Source organism: Triticum aestivum, chromosome 3A (genome assembly GCF_018294505.1).
Source record: "Triticum aestivum cultivar Chinese Spring chromosome 3A, IWGSC CS RefSeq v2.1, whole genome shotgun sequence".
Classification (NCBI taxonomy): domain Eukaryota; kingdom Viridiplantae; phylum Streptophyta; class Magnoliopsida; order Poales; family Poaceae; genus Triticum; species Triticum aestivum.
The window spans coordinates 573,405,346-573,424,338 of record NC_057800.1 but is presented as its reverse complement, the minus strand read 5'-3'; positions in this window follow the sequence as shown (position 1 = coordinate 573,424,338).

Below are 18,993 nucleotides of genomic sequence, written 5' to 3'. Positions count from 1 at the left end.
CTCCAATTACACAATCTCACCCCTGCCTCCATTCTACATATCACCGGCTATGTTGCTCTCTGCGAGTTGTTCCTGGGCTGCGAGGCTCACTTCGAGCTGTGGAAAAGGCTATTCTGTCTTGTCCCTCGCACACAGAGGGAATCACTTTATCAAGTGGGCAGAGCCGAAATATGGCACATCGCCGATACCGGATACCTGTCCGGTAGCCCGAAGAAACCTTCCGAAGACTGGCCTTCAGAATGGTTTTATATGGAGGACATCCCCCTTCCGGACCCTGTTCGGTGGGGTCTTCCTGAGTTCAACAATGCTCCTTTGAAGAAGCGCCGAAGTTGGCGCCCACGGAGCCCCCAGGCGGAAGACAACGGAGAAGTCCTCTATCTGATGAACCGGATCAAAGCACTGGCTCGATCAGGATTGACAATAATCGAAGTTATGTCGATTTGCATAATGTGGGGAGTGCAGCCACTTCAATATCGTGGGCACCCCTTGTGGTGTTATAACGGGGCGGATGACGCCACCCGCTGCGGGCGTAAGGGTCTGGACAATGCTGCCGCTCTAGCGAAAATTCTGTCCGAACAGTTCAAGGGTGAGGAAGGGGAGTTCACCCGCATCAAGCCACGGGACGGATTCTCCATGTACAATCCTCCAAGCTGGGTAAGTTATATCTCCCTGCCCCCATTTTTCCCGCATTCTTAGTCGTAAGTATTCACCTTGCCACTTTGTGGCAGGAATTGCGAAAAGCCATAAAGGAGGTCAGCATCCCTTCTCCACAACCAGAGGACCCTGACCGAGCCCTTGATTCCGGACTTGAAGAAGATTCGGTTATCTCCGTGGAACTGATAGACCGGCAGTTCTATCAGTTAAGCTGCGACGATGCCCTGGTGGCCATTACGGTCGACTATCCTGGACTGCTCCCTTCATCGCAGGTAAGAAAAATCAAAAAGTCCCAACTCCAAAACTAGGATCCCCTTTTAGGCACTTCACCCACCATATACACATGGCATCTTTTACAGGGAAGGCATTCGAGACGCCCTGCCGAACCCGCAGCAACTCGCTAACAAGAGGCACCGAGGCCGGGTAGGCCAAAAAGGAAGGCGGTCAGGATGGAGACGCCGGTGTAAAGGTATAGGAAAAACCTCGCTCCGTGGTTGTCGTCTTTCTCAAAATGTAATGACGCCCGCATTTCTTTAACAGAAAAAACGCTCGCCGGAATATGTCCGGCGATGCTGCCAATCAAGCTTCCACCAGTCGGGCGCCAGGACCGGGCATGGAGGCGGAAGCCGATATGGGGCAGGCGCCGGATAATCCCCCTACATAGGATGCGGATAGATTATCCGCTACAAACTCAGAAGTGGAAAGCGCCATGAATCATAGGCGCCGCCGGGCCGTACTCCGCGACGCTTGTTTCTCACCAGAGGTGTTCGGCGCCTTCAATTCTGGAGAGGCGTACCTCCGTGCTGCTCAAGATGGTCTAGCCAGAGCCACGAATAAGTATGTAAAGGATGTACGGGTGAGTAAATCTGGCGATTTATATGTATCAGTAGCCCCTGAGACTTGAGACAGTTAGCAGAACTGATTTAAGGATCATCTTTAATGTGCAGGTTCTTACAGAGAAGAATGTTAGGCAGACCCAGGAGCTAGAGGAATGCAAGACCCAACTGCGGGCCGCTCCTGCCGCATTGCAGGAACAGAAAAAGCCTCCCGCTGGTAACATTTTCTTTAAAGAATGATGCTTACCATATAGTGTGCGGCGTGTCTGCAGATCTAACAATTTATTTTGCAGATGAATCCGGAGAAAATCCGGGGGACCAGCATGTTATGCGACAGCTAGAGGCTGGCAAACGCGTGCTGACTGACGTTATGCGGGAAGAAAACAATCTCCAAGATGCCAATATTAAGCTGAACGTGGAACTAAAAGACGTTCGGGGCCAGCTTGCGGATTCTGAGAAGGAGAATAAGCGGCTTCGGCGCGGCATTTTCAGTAAGTGTTTGAACGAATACTTTTAAAGGAGTTCGGCGAAGAAGCTGACTAACAGCGTTATGTCTATAGGTATGCTGACGGGTCGTTCCGCGGAGGAAATGCCCGGGTCTGCGGGTGATCTTCTGTCCGAGCTGTCACATCTGCACGAACAAGTTCGGCAGGTGATGCAGGGTGTTGCCCAGGCCTTGTGGCCGTCCGTCTCCCTACCAGAAGGCGTTGCAGAGCTTGCGGAGAAGCTTAAGGGAGCACGGCGGCACTTTAGGTTATGGAAGATATCAGCCTGCCGACAGGGTGCCAGAGAAGCCTGGGCCATGGTGAAGACGCGGTATACCAAGGCAGACCCAAATCACATGGCCGAGGTCGGACCTGTGGGGCCCGATGGAAAAGAGATCCTTGTTAGCTTAGTTTATGGGCAAGTAGAATTAGCCGCAAAGTATTCCCAATAGGATTGTAAGCTAGACCGCCTGTTGGATGGCACAGAGGAGGAATTTAGTCAGTCTGCATGACTATGTAATTAAAGTGACATGTATAATGCCTTCTAGCCAGATTGTAGATCATTTGTCGTTGCGGACCTTTTCGCTTCAACCTCCGGGCCCGATAGTCCAGAGTGAATCCGAATACCGCTCAGTTATATAAAACCGGGGTATGCGTGGAGACCAGGCGTAGGGGTCATTAGTGCTTTATCAGACAAGTGCCCAACTAGTTATGTTATATTACATGGGTAGTAAGAAACATCTTCCAGGGAGAATAGTTCCATTAAGGGTTCCTTTCCCTGGGTAAGCATGCCCTAAAGTGCATGTCCGGACTGTGATAGGAAACGCAGAAAAAACATCTAGGGGCAGATATGGACAATAAAGAAAAATCATCTTTTGTTCACCGACCGAATATTCCCTTAAGAACACTACCTTTCGGCTTCACCCAGTCTGAGGTACACATCCGGCTGACCCGGCAGTAACAATCGCAGAGGTGCTCCCCTTATGCCCTAGCCGAATTAACGGGAACGTAGGGCATAAATACAAGAGCCAGGCAACCTAGCTTGGCCAAAACTTAAGTCATATCGACGCATATAATGGTGAAAAAGGTACATGCGGAAGTATAACACATGTGTTGGGCATGAGGCCCAGATAAATAATTTAAGCTTCTGTGAAAGAACCCCCAGGTATGAAGAGTGCGGCTAGCGCATCTGTAATGTACAAGCGAGGCACAAGGTGACCCTTGAAGGCCTAGAGAAATAATAAAAGAAAGAAAGGAAGGGAAACAAGACAGATGATGTATATGCAAAAAATGGACAAAGGGACGGGACTGACATAGAGTCCGGTGCTAGGTGTAGAATCTTCAGAGCCTGGCCGCATTCCATGGGTTCGGCTTGAGTCGACTAGTCGATGCATCCCGCAGTCGGTACGCTCCACTGGTCAGAACTTGGTCAATAATGAAAGGACCTTCCCATTTGGGCTCGAGCTTGTTCTTTTTCTTATCCGGCAGGCGTAGAACTAGTTCGCCAATGTTATAAGTTTTGGCCCGTACTTCTCTGCTTTGGTATCTGCGACCCTGTTGCTGATAAAATGCGAAACGGGCTTTGGCTATGTCGCGCTCCTCTTCCAGGGTGTCTAGACTGTCCTGCCGATCGAGCTCGGCTTCTCTTTCTTCGTACATGCGCACTCGAGGTGAGTCATGAATTATGTCACAGGGCAAGACTGCCTCTGCGCCGTACATCATAAAGAAGGGTGTATATCCGGTACTACGATTCGGTGTGGTCCGCAGCCCCCAGAGTACGGAGTCGAGCTCCTCTACCCAGTGCATGTTAGACTCTGTTAAGGAGCGTACTAATCTGGGTTTAATGCCGCTCATTATAAGACCGTTTGCTCACTCGACTTGACTGTTGGTTTGTGGGTGATAGACTGAAGCGTGATCGAGCTTGATGCCCATTTTGCTGCACCAGAGTTTTACCTCGTCGGTCGTGAAGTTCATGCCATTATTAGTGATGATGTTGTGAGGGATGCCATAACGGTGTACAACCCCGGATATGAAGTCTATCACCGGTCCAGATTCGGCTGTTTTAACAGGTTTGGCCTCTATCCATTTGGTGAATTTATCCACCATGACCAATAAGTATTTTTTCTTGTGGGTTCCCTCTTTAAGGGGTCCAACCATGTCAAGCCCCCAGACTGCAAAGGGCCATGTAATGGGGATTGTTTGGAGGGCGGTGGGTGGCATGTGGCTTTGATTTGCAAAGAGCTAGCAACCGGCGCAACGTTGGACCAAGTCTTGTGCATCTGCCCGGGCCATTGGCCAATAGAATCCTGTACGGAAGGCCTTGCTTACAAGAGCCCGGGCTGCGGCGTGATGACCACCGAGTCCGGCGTGAATTTCCGCCAAAAGATTCCGCCCTTCCACTTCGGAGATGCACCTTTGAAGGACTCCGGTAGTACTTTTTTTGTAAAATTCTCCCTCATGGACCCTGTAGACCTTGGATCGCTGTACTATGCAGCGTGCCTCATTTTAGTCCTCCGGAAGTTCCTGTCTAGTTAGGTAGGCGAGGAATGGTTCAGTCCACGGGGCAATAATGGCCATTATTTCGTGGGCTGAAGGTGTTATTTTGGTGACGGAGCCTCTGATTGTGTCACAGAGTTCGGTATCGGGTATTTTGGCCGGGTCCGGACTGTTGTTACCGGTGTCCCCTTCCCATACTATGGATGGTTTAAACAACCTTTCCAAAAATATGTTGGGGGGACTGCATCGCGTTTTGCTCCGATGCGGGCGAGGATATCCGCCGCCTGATTGTTTTCCCGAGCCACATGGTGAAATTTGAGCCCCTCGAACCGAGCTGACATTTTTAGGACGGCGTTTAAATAGGCCGCCATTTTTGGATCCTTGGCGTCAAAGTCTCCATTTATTTGGGATATTGCGAGGTTTGAATCCCCATGCACCTCCAAACGTTGAGTGCCCATGGAGACTGCCATCCGAAGACCATGCAACAGAGCTTCGTATTCGGCTGCATTGTTGGAGTCTATATACAATATTTGCAGCACGTACTGAACGGTATCTCCGGTTGGGGACGTCAGGACGCCGCCAGCCCCTAGATCAGCCAGCATTTTAGAACCGTCAAAGTGCATGATCCAATTGGAGTATGCGCTGTACTCTTTAGGGAGTTCGATCTCCGTCCATTCGGCGACGAAGTCGGCCAATACTTGCGACTTGATGGCTCGTCGAGGTTTGTATGTTATGTCGAGCGGGAGGAGCTCAATGGCCCATTTGGCAATCCGGTCTGTAGCATCGCGTTTGTTTATAATATCATTAAGTGGCACTTCCGAGGCTACTATAATCGAACACTCTTGAAAGTAGTGTCGCAGCTTCCGGGATGCCATGAATACCGCATAGGCTATATTTTGATAATGTGGGTACCGTGATTTGCATGGACTGAGGACAGTGGATACATAGTATACCGGCTTTTGAAGAGGGAATTTGTGTCCGTCTGCTTCTCGTTCGAAGACGAGCACTGCACTGACAACTTGATGAGTTGTCGCAATGTACAACAGCATTGGTTCGCCGATGTTTGGCACGGCCAGGATTGGGTTGGTTGCCAAAATGGCCTTTATTTTTTCCAGTCCGGTTGTGGCCGCGTCCGTCCACTCGAAGTGTTCGGTGCGCCCAAGGAGGCGATAAAGGGGTAAAGCCTTTTCTCCTAAGCGGGAGATAAAGCAGCTTAGAGCTGCCACGCATCCAGTTAACTTCTGGATTTGTTTGAGGTCTGTTGGGGTAGCCAACTGTGACAAAGCTCGGATTTTTGCCGGATTAGCTTCAATACCTCTACTGGAGACAATGAAACCCAGGAGCTTTCCGGCTGGTACGCTGAAAACACATTTTTCCGGGTTGAGCTTGATGTCGTATGTTCGGAGGTTGTCGAATGTGAGCCTCAAGTCGTCTATCAAAGAGTCGACATGTTTGGTTTTGACGACCACATCGTCTACGTGTGCCTCTACTGTTTTGCCGATTTGTTTCTCCAGACATGTCTGAATCATGCGTTGATATGTTGCGCCGGCGTTTTTGAGCCCAAAAGGCATTGTGTTAAAACAGAAGGGGCCGTATGGTGTGATGAATGCCGTTGCGGCTTGGTCAGACTCTGCCATCTCGATTTGGTGGTAACCGGAGTATGCGTCGAGGCAACACAATGACTCGTGTCCTGCGGTAGCATCAATGATTTGATCGATGTGTGGGAGGGGGAAGGGATCCTTTGGGCAAGCTTTATTGAGGTCTTTGAAATCGACACAAAGGCGCCAGGATTTGTCCTTCTTTGGTACCATCACCAGGTTTGCTAGCCAGTCCGGGTGTTTTATTTCTCTGATGAATCCGGCTTCCAATAACTTGGCTAGTTCCTATCCCATGGCCTGTCTCTTAGGTTCGGAGAAACGCCGAAGAGCTTGCTTGACCGGCTTGAATCCCTTTAGGATATTGAGGCTATGCTCGGCCAGCCTGCGTGGGATTCCTGGCATGTCTGAGGGATGCCAGGCGAATATGTCCTAGTTCTTGCGCAGGAACTCTCGTAGTGCAGCGTCCACAGCGGGGTTTAACTGTGCCCCGATGGAGGCTGTTTTTGTAGGGTCTGTTGGGTGGACTTGGAATTTGACTATTTCATCCGCTGGTTTAAAAGAGGTGGACTTGGATCTCTTGTCGAGTATCACGTCGTCCCTGTCCACTGTGGAGCGTAGCGTGGTTAATTCCTCGGCCGAGAGGGCTTCGGATAATGCCTAAGGGCTAGTGCGGCTGTTTTGTTTTTGGCGCGGAGTGTTGTGTCTGGATGACTGGCGAGAGTGATGATTCCGTTGGGCCCGGGCATTTTGAGCTTCATGTACCTGTAATGGGGTACGCCTTGGAAGATTGTGAACGCCTCCCGTCCTAAAAGAGCATGATAACCACTGCTGAACGGGGCCACTTGGAATGTAATTTCTTCGGACCTGTAATTATCCGGCGTGCCGAATACCACATCTAGTGTGATTTTCCCAGCGCAGCGTGCTTCCCGACTGGGGATGATTCCTCTAAAGGTTGTTCTACTTTACTCAATGCGGTTCCAGTCTATTTCCATCTTTTGAAGAGTTTCCTCATAGATGAGGTTTAATCCGATGCCGCCGTCCATGAGTACTTTGGTGAGTCGAAAGCCGTCCACGATTGGACCAAGGACCAGTGCGGCTGGTGCTCGGGCCGTTCGGAATTTACGTTCGTCACTGGCATTGAAGGTAATAGCCGTGTCACTCCATGGATTTATTGCTGCTACGTGGCAGATTTCGGCCATGCTGCGGAGTGTTCGCTTGCGCCGATTATTTGACACGAAGGTATGGAAGACCGTTAACACCATATTGTTATCCACGGGATGGTGCTTTGTGGTATTTGGGAGAAGAAGATCCTCACCACTTTTGGCCACCTGCCGGAGTATCCAACATGCTCTGAGGCTGTCCGTTGGTATTGTATCCGCTGTACTATGAATTTTGCAGGGTCCGTTGAGCCATCCGTCCAGTACGGTTCCATACCCTGTAGGGTTTTTTTGCTTTTTGGTGGTTGACCCGGGTGTATTGTGATAATGCACCCTTTTGTTTTGGACTGGGTTTGTATTCAGGGATGGATTATCCCAAAAGTTTATTTCGGTTCTCCGGGCACTTTCCATCGCACAATACTTTTGTACTATGGACGCCAAGTCAGCGAAGCGTGTTATCTCACGGCAATTTATGGCGTTAACCCTTGTCCGTGCAATTATTGCAGAAAATAGGATTGTGTCTTCCTCGCGACAGTCCTTAACTTTGTTCATCGCAAGGAGGAATCTGGCCCAATAGTGATGTACTGTTTCCTGGGGCTCTTGCCTGATGTGGGAAAGATCCCTTATGTTTGGGTGGGTGGGTGGAATTGAATCCGAACCCTCACCTGATCTGGGATCTCGGGGCTGAGGAATTTCCAATTTTGGAAGTTCCGGTTCCGGGGTGTGACCCGATAATCTTGGCCCGCTGCCTGACTCTAAGTTCAGGGATCGGGTGTTGTCCTAGTATTCTTCTCTCAATGAAAGCACCAATGTCGGTGTCAAAACCGGCGGATCTCGGGTAGGGGGTCCTGTAAGTGCATCTAGTGCCCCTTAGTGATTTTGGTGTATTGAAGACTTATTAAGGGACTAATGCGTTTGTGAGTGTACACAGATCTATAAGTCTATGAGGAGTTTGATATTTACAGGAAAAGTCGACCCCTAAAAATGAATATCTTCGACTAAAGATTTTGGTATTTCTGAAGACTTTCATGAAGACTTTGAAAGTGAAGAAATTGGTGTGTCCGTGAAGACTTGATATTCATGCGAGGAATATGAAGCTTGAAGACTTTCGTTTTCATAGTTTTGTTTTTCTCTTTCTTGAGTCATAGGAAACACCGTATTGTTAAAGGGGGTCGAGGAAATACTAAGGAAAATTTTCCATGTGATTCTCAACTCAAAATCCTACACCTACCAATCCCTTCGAGTGAAGCCATTGGAAATCTCATACAGTTCAGTCAATTTCTTCAGTGACAGAGACGAAGTTCTTCTGGTCTCTGAGGAATTTGTCCTGACTGAGGAGTTAGGAATTCGCCAGTGCGGATTGCCTAGACAGTGAGGAACATGATAGCCCTGAGGATTTTGCTACTCAAAATTCCGACCGTTGCTGTGCTATGCGCCAGCTATCCCAAAATATCTATCCACCTAACGGTCATATCATTGAAGGGCATTTATGTCTTATCATGTCGGTCTGCTCCCTAGGCTATAAATAGCCGCCCCCTACAACCACTAGCTGGTTGGCTGCTCCGAGAGAAACTGACACTTGTCATTTGAGAGCAACCCATCCTCTGAGGACTTTGAGCGAAAATCATCAAGTGAGGAAAAACCAAAAAACCAAAACCCAAACACCTACAAACCCCAAGTTTTTGAGCATCACTGAAGAGATTGGTCCTGAGTGGATCCGACGCTTGTTACCTTTGAAGACTGTGCTTCTTCCAGACGGTTAGGCGTCATGGTCTAGAGCATCCAAGAGGAATTGTGGATCGCCGAGTGACTAAGTTTGTCAAGGTTTGGAAGTCGCCTGAAGACTTACCACGAGTGATTGGATGAGGTCTGTGTGACCTTAGTTCAAGGAGAATACGGTGAGGACCGGGTGTCCTGAGCTGCGTGTTCAGGACTGGGTGTCCGGGACTGTGTGTCCTCGAGTTTAAATACTCAGCCGCTCCAACCAGACGTACAACTGAGACAACAGTTGGAACTGGTCTACCAAATCATTGTCTTCACCAAGCTTACTGGTTCTATTTCCTCAACTCTTTCATTTCCTCATAATTGTGTTGTGTTTTTGTTCATATCTGTGTTTGAAGACTTTGACTGAAGACATTCTCAATTTCCTCAGTTTAATTTCTTCAGTCTGTTTGTCTTCATCATGTGTTATCATGTGATTACGTTTCTTGTACTCTATGCCTGTCTTCATTTCATCATGATGACTATGCTTGTATTATGTTATGTTTACTTTTGAGTACTTATTCCGCTGCTAGTAGTTCTTCGCTAAGGAATTTCCTCACCGGCAAATTCCTCAGTGAAGAATTTCATAAAAATCGCCTATTCACCCCCCTCTGTCGATATAATGCACTTTCAATTGGTATCAGAGCAAGGTACTCCCTTGTTCTGTGTGATTTTGGTTTAACCGCCTGGAGTTTTAGTTATGTCGACCGCAGGTATGATCAAGGTCTCTGTTGGGTGTCCTACCTTCGATGGGACGGACTACCCCTACTGGAAGAATAAGATGCGAATGCATCTTGAAGCAATTGATAAGGATCTCTGGTATGTTGTGGAAAATGGTGTTCCCTTAGTCACACCTTCTCTGAATGCTGCTGATGTGAAGAGATTCAAGCAACTCGACTCTCAAGCGAAGAATATCATATGTGGCCATTTGAGCAAAGGACAGTATGGCAGAGTGAGTGCTTTGGAGACAGCGAAGCTTATCTGGGACAGGTTGTCCAAAGTGAATGAAGGAGTCTCAACTCAGCGTGACTCTCGAGTTGATGTTCTTCGCAATCTCTTCAACCGCTTCAAACGACTCGACAATGAAAATGTTCAACAAACCTTCGATCGCCTCACTGACATCTCAAATGATCTTCAAGCACTTGGTGCCACGGACATCATCGATCATGAGGTGGTGAAGAAATTGTTGAGATCGCTTGATTCCTCATTTGACACTCTGGCATTGATGATACAAGAACGTGCTGATTACAAGTCACTTGATCCCGCTGATATTCTTGAGAGGCTAAATACTCATGAGTTCCAACTTGCTGAAAAGAGAGATCTCTATGGTTCAAGCTATGGCAGATCACGTGCACTAAAGGCCAAGGCAGTATCTAAGTCTGAAGATGAAGACTCTGATAGCAGCCTTGGTGATCCTGAAGAACTGAGCCATGATCTGGCTCTGCTCGTGAAGAAGTTCCAAAAGTTCTCAAGACATGGTCGCCTTGGAAGACCCTCAAGGAGCAATGATTCATCATCAAGTGACTACAAGAGGAGGCTCTGCCACAAATGCAAGAAGCCTGGACATTACATTCAAGACTGTCCTTAATGGGAAAAGGAATCAAAGAAGAAGAAATACAAGGATTATAGTCCTGATGATGCGAAGAAAAAGAAGAAATCCTCAAAATCCTCATCATCAAAATCCTCAAAGCCTTCATATCACAAGAAGAGCAGCTCCAAGAAGGCCAGGGCATTCATTGGCAAGGAAATGGACTCTGAAGCTGAATCTGAAGAAAATGAGGAAGAGGAGTCATCTGAGGAGTCCGAATCTAGAGTGGCGAGCCTAGCTCTCGCTACTGCATTCGTCAGCAAGTCTATCTTCAACATTGAAGAAAACAACCTCACCAACAAAGCTGATGAAGGGGATGATGACTACGCTCCCACCTACTGCTTCATGGCAAAGGGTGCCAAGGTACTCAAATATACCTCATCTGAATCAAGTGAGAATGAATCTGATGAAAATCTTAAGCCCGGCTATTCTAAACTTGCTAAGATTGCTGTAAAACAACAAAGGGCTTTATAAAAGATTCAAAACATGCTAGACAAAAGTGATGATATGTTGGGTGAAGAAATGGATCGCACTAAAGCCCTGACTGAAAATCTTCAGAGATTTCAGACTAGGTTTGACAATCTTCAAAGTCATCATAACACTCTCTTATCCGATCATGAGAAGCTTTCTTATGAATTTCTTCAAAGAAAGCAAGACCTTGAGAAGCTAAGAGTGAGTTATGAAGATCTTCAGAAGGAGCGCGATTCATTACTTGCTCAACAAATCAACGCTTCTCAGGAAGAATTTGTTCCTCCATGCTTGAAGTGCATTGAACGTGAATCTGCTAATTCTTCACCTGAATGTTCAAATGCTGCTAATGTTTCAAACTCTTCACATGCCTCTGCTATCACTAATACCTCATCTGAGGACATTGCTAGTATCACTAACGATGCAGGGCTGAAGGAATTGTACACGACAGACATGTACAAAAGCCTCAAAGGGCATCAGGCTCTTTGTGATGTGCTTAAAAAGCAGATCCTCAACAGGAACCCTAGGAAAGAGGGTATCACCTTTGAGAGGAAACTCAATGCTAATGGTACATATTGGAAGCCTGAGCAGTACCCCAAAACTACATGGGTTGCTGCAAAGGGACCTCCAGTTGATCCATCTAACTTATCTGGATTTGCATGTGAATCTCCTCATTCTGATGATGAGTCAATTGACTCCAACTATAAGCTATTCAAAGATCAGAATGGTGAAGTATTTGCTAGATATGTTGGCACTAACTGCAGGAACGGCTCCCCTATGAAGAAAATCTGGGTTCCCAAAAGATGCCTTGAAAATCTTCAGGTGAATGTCATCATGATGCCACCTGTGAAGAATAGGAACCCCAGATCAAATTCTTCATATGGACCAAATTCCTCATATGGATCAAAGTCCTCATATGAACATCATCGTGCTAACCCGTCTGTTTCGCAGGAAAGATATAAGGATTATGGATATGTGCATTATTCTTCAAATCATTATGTCCATAAGTCCTCGAAGAATTTCTCTGCATACTCTTATGCTTACTCTAACCCCTCTTATGTGAGATGGAATGGACTAGCTTCTATGCCATCCTTTTCGTATGGAGCTCGCAGAATGATGAACTCTTTGCCACCCCTTCAGATGTGGGTGGTGAAGAAAAAGAACTAATCTCTTCTGCAGGGTCAGGTCTCTAGACGCACGTAATCGTCTAAAGAATTTGCTGGAGACCTGAGCATGCCTGATAGGACGCAGGCTAATCATGAAGAAATGAACTTTCATTTCTCACATCCTCATACTGCTTTATCAGTCCTTTTACTTGATGAAATTGATCTGATGAATTGAGGTCATATTCTTCACTGATGAAGTATATGAGTTTGTAAGCCGCACTAGTCCTCGATAGTGGATGTACAAACCACATGACTGGTGACAAGAATCTATTGATGGATGCTTCGTTATCTTCGTCGCATCTGAAGCATATCATCTTTGCTGACAAAGGCAAAAGTCAGGTATTGGGTCTAGGTAAGGTTGCGATTACAAAGGATCAACACATGGACAAAGTCATGCTTGTTGACTCCTTAGGATACAACCTTATGTCTGTCTCAATGCTTTGTGATCTTGATATGGTTGTTATCTTTGGCAAGTACCGTTGTGTTGTGGTTATGGAAGCTGACAATTCCAAAGTCTTCGAAGGCTTTAGGAGAGGAGACCCGTATATTGTTGATTTCTCTACAGGACCACAACCAGCCGTGTGCTTACTTGCTAAAGCTTCAGAGGGCTGGCTCTGGCATCGGCGACTTGGTCATGCAGGCATGAGGAATTTGCACATGCTTGTGAAGAAGAAGCATGGCATTGGCATCGAGAATGTCAAATTCCTCAATGATCACCTATGCAGAGCCTGTGAAGCTGGGAAGATGACGAAGGCCAAGCATCCAGCAAAGGCTATCATGACCACCACTCGCCCGTTTGAATTGCTTCACATGGATCTCTTTGGTCCTAATCATTATTCTGCTATTTCAAATGAAGCATCTCAATATGGCTTTGTTATTGTTGATGATTATTCTCGCTATACGTGGGTACACCTTGTTACTTACAAACATGAAGTGCAGGAAGTCTTCAAACGATTTTCCTCGAGGGCTTCAACCAACTTTGGTGTGAAGATCAAGCACATCAGAAGTGACAATGGCACTAAGTTCAAGAATTCTGGTCTCGATGACTATCTTGATGAACTTGGTATTACTCATGAGTTATATGCTCCCTACACTCCACAGCAGAATGGCGTCGTGGAGCGCAAGAACAGGACTCTTGCTGAGATGGCTCGCACTATGCTTGATGAATACAAAACGCCTCGTCGTTTTTGGACTGAGGCAATTGATACTGCGTGCCACATCATCAACAGAGTATATCTTCACAAATTCTTCAAAAAGACTGCCTATGAACTCCTCACTGATAAGAAACCCAATGTAAGTTATTTCAAAGTCTTCGGTGCTAAATGTTGGATTAGAGATCCTCATCACAACTCAAAATTTGCACCGAAAGCACATAAAGGTTTTATGCTTGGTTACGGAAAGGACTCACACACCTAGAGAGTCTTCAACAACGTTCTTCACAAAGTTGTTGAAACTGTAGATGTGCGGTTCGATAAAACTAATGGCTCGCAAAGAGAGCGCCTACCTACTGTGATAGATGAACCAGCACCTGAGGAAACTATCAAGTTCAAGGCTACTGAGGATGTCATTCCTACTGAAGAATCTGCTGAAGAATTCATTCCAGAACATGAAGAATGTCGAGCTAATGGTGCTGAAGAAAACGCTAATCAAACTCTTCAACGACAACCAGCTCATCCTCGCATTGCAAAAGAAGTGCAAGTTGAAAAGATCATCAATGACATCAAAGCGCCAGGTCCTCTCACACGCTCAAAAGATTCACATTTGTCTAACTTTTGTGGGTAGTATGCTTTTGTCTCTATTACAGAGCCCACTAAGATAGATGAAGCATTTCTGGAGCCTGAGTGGATTCAGGCCATGCAAGAAGAATTACATCAGTTCGAGCTCAACAATGTCTGGGAACTGGTCAAACGTCCAGATCCTCGCAAGCACGATATCATCGGCACAAAGGGGATATATGCAACAAGCAAGATGAAAATGGCCTTGTGGTGAGGAATAAGGCACGGCTTGTAGCTCAAGGCTACACACAGGTTGAAGGAATTGATTTCGATGAAACTTTTGCACCTGTTGCTAGACTTGAGGCTATTCACATATTACTTGCTTATGCTAACCATCATGATATCACTTTATATCAAATGGATGTGAAAAGTGCATTCCTCAATGGTAAGCTTGAGGAAGAAGTATATGTTGCTCTACCCCCAGGTTTTGAAGATCCAAAGAATCCTGACAAAGTCTTCAGACTCAACAAGGCCCTCTATGGCCTCAAGCAGGCCCCACGGGCTTGGTATGATACCTTGAAGGAACTCCTCATGAAGAAAGGCTTCAAACCCGGTTCACTCGACCCTACTCTTTTCACTAAATCTTATGATGGTAAGTTGTTTGTGTGCCAAATATATGTTGATGATATTATCTTTGGCTGTACTGACCAACGTTATAGTGATGAATTTGCCTATATGATGAGTGAAGAATATCAAATGTCTAGGATGGGGGAGTTGAAATTCTTCTTAGGTCTTCAAATTCGTCAACAACACAATGGCATATTCATATCTCAGGAGAAATACCTTAAGGATGTACTGAGGAAATTCGGCATGCAAGATTGCAAAGGTGTCAAAATTCCTATGCCCACAAATGGCCATCTGTGCATTGATGAAAATGGTATTGACTTCGATCATAAGGTATACCGCTCCATGATAGGTTCCTTATTGTACTTATGTGCATCTAGGCCAGATATAATGCTTAGTGTTTGCATGTGTGCCCGATTTCAAGCTACACCGAAGAAATCACACCATAAGGCTGTGAAGCATATTCTTTGATATCTAGCTCACACACCAACACTTGGATTATGGTACCCCAAGGGCTCGGCTTTTGATCTTGTTGGATATTCTAACTCTGACTATGCTGGTGATCGTGTGGATCGCAAGTCAACATCTGGTACATGTCATTTCCTCGGACGACCTTTGGTCTGTTGGTCCTCGAAGAAACAGAACTGTGTATCACTATCTACTGTTGAAGCTGAGTACATTGCCGCTGGTTCTTGCTGTGCCCAATTGCTATGGATGAAGCAAACTCTCAAGGACTACGGCGTCAACATGAAGAATGTGCCTCTCTTCTATGACAATGAGAGTGCCATCAAGATTGCTCACAACCCAGTTCAGCACTCGAAGACAAAGCACATTTAGATTCGTCATCATTTTCTCCGTGATCATGTGTTGAAGGGCGACATTTCTATTGAGCATGTGAAGACTGAAGAACAGCTAGCCGATATCTTCACAAAGCCCTTGGATGAGAAGAGATTTAGCAAGTTGCGGTGTGAGCTAAATATCCTAGAATCTTCGAATGTTCTTTGAAAAGGACACTCATCCTAACATTTATGCAAAATTCATGACTTAGATGTGCAACACATGAAGAAACGTTTTTCTTCAATCAATGAAGAATAACACTCTTAGTGTGAAGAAATTAATGAAGAATTTGATTCTCAGAACCCTACGATAATTGTACGTGGTGTCTGAAATCATCATTCTTATACGGTGGGTCACGCCACCACCGAAAGTTGAAATTCCTCAAATTATTCATATTCTTCAACTTCGCATAGTCTTCACTGGTTCCGTCGTTTTTCTTCATTGGCTATATATATATATATATATATATATATATATATATATATATATATGAGTTTATGTCCTCTACAGCATTCACTTATTGCTATTTCTTCAAGTTGGTTTTCTGCTAAGTGAATGTGATCGGACCCTTCCTTGTATGCTATACTCAACCCAATCTGTTCACAAATTCTTCATGTGCGTTCTATTTGAAACTCGTTCAAAATCTTCACTGTGTCCTTGTCAGCTGAAGAAATTGCGAACGGAACTTTAAAACCTATCTTATCTAAATTTTCGGCTTTGTCGCTCAAACCGTTCCGCATCCCACGATACACTTATCCACTCACCAACGATCTAACACGATCTCCACCTCTCACTACATTGGTGACACATGTCATGTGAATGAGAAGGGTCAGGGGCACGTTCATCCAATTTCTTCGGGCGAGCAGTTTTTCACCGTGGCTATAAATACCACTCCTTCCCTTCCTCACTTCTTTTACTCCGCTCAACCTCTCTCTCCAGCTCGAGCTTCTCAAACCCTAGCACCGCCGCTACTTCATCGATGTCGGTGAGGAAGAGCTTCACTGCCTCGACCTCATCGCCGATGTACTCACGCCGACCGCGGACATCTTCACTCCGCCGCCGCCGTAGTCGTCTTCCTCCGCCAAGTTAGGGCGTGGAAGATCTGCACAGACGAACGTCACATCTCCTCACTCCAGTTCGTCGTGTTCTTCATCCAGGGTAATTAAAAGTTACTTTTACTGCCCTCATTGATTCGAATGATTATCTACAAAATCTTCAAAAGTGTTTTTCTTCATATATTCACACACTGAACACCTCACAAGTCATCTGTTCTTGATTCGTTTCTCTAAGTATCATTTTTCTTCAAGATTCCTCAATTGTGTGGATCTTCGATCTATACAACTCTAGAACCTAAGACAAAGAACGCTTAGTGACAATCTTCAAGACTCATCTGGTCAAATTCCTCAAACTTGTTCTTTTTGAAAAACCTTCTGAGAACGCATATGACCTCTCCAAATTCCTCGCAACTATACTCTGTTCACAGGTACACATGTCAGCTGCTGAATCACTAGGTTCTCATCAACTTAACTCATTTGCAGCGTTCCTTGAAGAGAAGTTGCATACTTCTTCAGAGAATTCAATTGTTTAAATTCCTCAACTGAAGAAAATGGCTGATGGTAAAAGGCCACAGAAGGGAGGAAAGAGGCCTGAGGTAAATACAGCATTTGAAATCCGTGATGACATATATGCTGGGTACTGCACACCTACCGAGGAAATCAAGAATGAGCGCAAAGTGCGCAAACAGAGGATAGAGAGGGAGTACAGATATGTCACTCCTAAGTACATGAAGAAATTCGCACTCAATCCTCCATGCCCAAGAGCTCCATTGGCACCTGGCCAAATAGCAGATCCCACCAGCCTCAAACGCGGTGAGGACTATCCTGATGAATGGGCCAAGCGCCAAACCAAGTTGGCTAAGCAAGCCAGATAAGAAGTGAGGAAATTAAATGAAGACTCTACCGCTACTGCTGCCTCTGTTGAGGCCTCTGCTGTCAAGCCAAAGAAGGCTATGTCTAAGAAGCCTGCACGCAGGCCAAGTTCCTCAGCAATGCCCTCACGGCCAGAATTATCAAAGCCCTCACGGCCAATTCCTCATGCTGCTCTTGTTCCTCCAAAGTCCTCAACTCCTCCGCCAAAGCATTCAGCTGTTCCGACCAAATCCTCAGCACCTGTGCATCTCGCCTCGTGCCAAAGGACTGCCGGCATCTCCATTGCCTCAGGTGTCTCAGCTAGTTCCTCAGCTGCACCAAGTTCCTCAGCTGCACCAAGTTCCTCAGCTGGCCCCTCACTGCTGAAGACAAAGGCCACTGCTGGACGAGGTCCTCGTCCAAGTCCTCAAAAGAAGCAAGTCGCTTTCCAAGTGTCGTCTGATGAAGACGAAGCTGATGATGATGAACTTGCAAAAATCATCAGAGACAGGCAAGTCAGGGCCGCTAGAGCCAAGGGATCAGAGGTGCCACTGTTTTTGGATCCCAAGCTGATCCTTGACTACATTGATGATTGGCACAAGGACCCCAACACTCCTTTGCCTCACTTCAAGCTGACTCCTGGCCAGAGTCACATGCTGACCCACTTCATTCAAGAAGAAAAGTGGAAATTTGAGAAGGCCAGGCAGATCAAGAAAGCGCAGTACAAGAAAGAGCGCTATCTGAAGAAAAACATTGTCTCTATGACAACTGAAGAACTTGTCACTATTCAGACTGAGATTAAGAAACTCAGTGATGACTTCGGCGCATATCACTCTGATTGGCTTGGAGCCAAGGTTCGTTTTGTGAAACTTGCAAATAACTTCACTTCCAATGTTGTAGCCCCAACGCAACAGGAAATTCCTCAGGCTGAAGCATCTGCTCAGCCTACTGAAGAAAATGTCAGCACCGCTGATGACAATCAGGCTGCTGAAGTTAATGTGAGTTCTAGGGCTGATGACTGCATTCCAGCCGCTGAAGAAATTGCCAGGGCACCCACTAGTGGTGTGCCTGAAGAAACTGAAGAACTCAGGGCAACTGCATCAGTTGTGCCTGAAGAAAATCAACCAGATTCCTCAGTTGCTCCTGCACCAACTTCAACTCCAATCCTTCCATGTGCATCAGATGTGAAGAAGACCAAGGCTGCAGAGCGTGCTGCAGTGAAGAAAAGGAAAGCATCAGCTGCTTCAGATTCTTCAGCTCCAAAGAAAATGAAGCCTATGACAAGTTCGTTTGCAAATCCGATTGATGCTATTCCCATCTCAACCAGGCCATCAAAGGACCTTGTTCCTTTTGATGAAGAATATGTGATACCTAGTGGATCTGATGAAGAAACTCCTTCTGTTGCATCGTCTGAACCGTTGGATGAAGAAATTGAAGTGGATGCGATCCCTTCAACACCTATCATCTCCTCGCCTATGCCTCAGTTCATAGCTGAAGAGGCTGGCGTTGAAGAAATGGAAGATAAAGATGTGGACATTGGCTGCTCCACACCCGTAATCAGTGATGAATTCTAGGAAAGTCAGCATCCAAACTCTCCAATGTTCACCCCTCTACAGCAAATTCCTCAGTCCCCCAAACAAACTGTTCACATGGGCTCTGAAGAAACTCATCCCACTACATCTGTCCATGAGGAAATTTCAG